The sequence below is a fragment of the Lynx canadensis genome, chromosome B1, assembly GCF_007474595.2.
Source record: "Lynx canadensis isolate LIC74 chromosome B1, mLynCan4.pri.v2, whole genome shotgun sequence".
NCBI lineage: Eukaryota > Metazoa > Chordata > Mammalia > Carnivora > Felidae > Lynx > Lynx canadensis.
In genome coordinates, this window is record NC_044306.2 from 104681952 (window position 1) to 104683296 (window position 1345).

A 1345-nucleotide genomic window follows, 5' to 3' on the forward strand; every position below is an offset into this window, starting at 1 on the left:
AATCTCCATAATGACACTTGATCCTTCCTTTTCCTTTATTTCATATAAAATAGGAAATAGAAAGAACTCTTTTTCCAATGAATGAAAAATGAGCCCCTTCCAACGCCCCAGTTTATCCCATTTGAGTTTTTCTTTTCCTTGATCCCATTTATCCCTATTGAGGTAAGCTTCCCACAAAATATCTCTTCTATCTTCAATGCCTACCACATCATATTATATATTTATTGTATTGTTTTGCATTGTATAGTTTTATATTAATACAATAAAAATCACTCCCTAACTCAGTGGATCAAATGACCGTTTTATTTACTTATGATTCATATTATGAATTCCATGTATCTAATGGATTCATATTAACACTTCAGTGGAGGCCATCTGAGCAGTTCTGTCTCCTCTAAGGTCATTTGTACACTTGACCTAAGCTTGCAGTTCATCTGGAGTTAACTTATGTGTCTGTATATTGGTGTTGACTCTCATGTAGTCCCCATGTCTTCAACAAGCTAGCCTGGCCTGCATATGATAGAAAATGAGCTTCCAGGAGCAAGAAGCTAATGTGGGAGAGGACTGTGCAAAGGATCATGCAGAAGACAATGATTCTCAAGACAAAAGAGGCATTATTTATTGAGATCACACATGAGCATCAAAACTCAAGGCAGCACCACTACCACTCACATCCTTTTATCCGTCGGCTTTTTTTTTTTTAATCTTTATTTTTGAGAGAGAGAGAGAGCGTGAACAGGGGAGGGACAGACAGGCAGACACAGAATCTGAAGTGGGCTCCAGGCTCTGAGCTGTCAGCACAAAGCATGATGCGGGGCTCGAACTCCCGGACCGCAAGATCATGACCTGAGCCGAAGTTGGATGCTTAACCGACTGAGCCACTCAGGCATCCCTATCCATCAGCTTTTAATCAGTTCTGTACACTGGAATTTCCTAAAGGGTATTCCAAGTGTAGTAGGAAGTATCTTTGAAATAATTGATTTTTACCTCAAGTATTCCTTGAGTATATCCTTCCCCCTGTCTCAAGCTGACTTAAGAGACATCTCCTTAGGGAATAGACCCCTAGCAGAATATGAGGAAAAGGGAGCTCTTTGTTTCTTCTGAAATTTAAAAAAAATTAGCTTTTTAGGAAACAAAAACGATTCATGGCATAGAGTAAAAGATTTGTGTGGAAATCTCATGGGAAAAGCCCCAAACCATTAGATACATGGACATCAGCCCAATTTCCTAGAAACCTAAAGAAAGCAGGAAGCACTCATAGAATAGCTAAATTTCATGATAAGAAAGATGGGCCCCTGTATATTCACACAGTTTCTTGTATATAAACATGGAACAGATCAGTAAG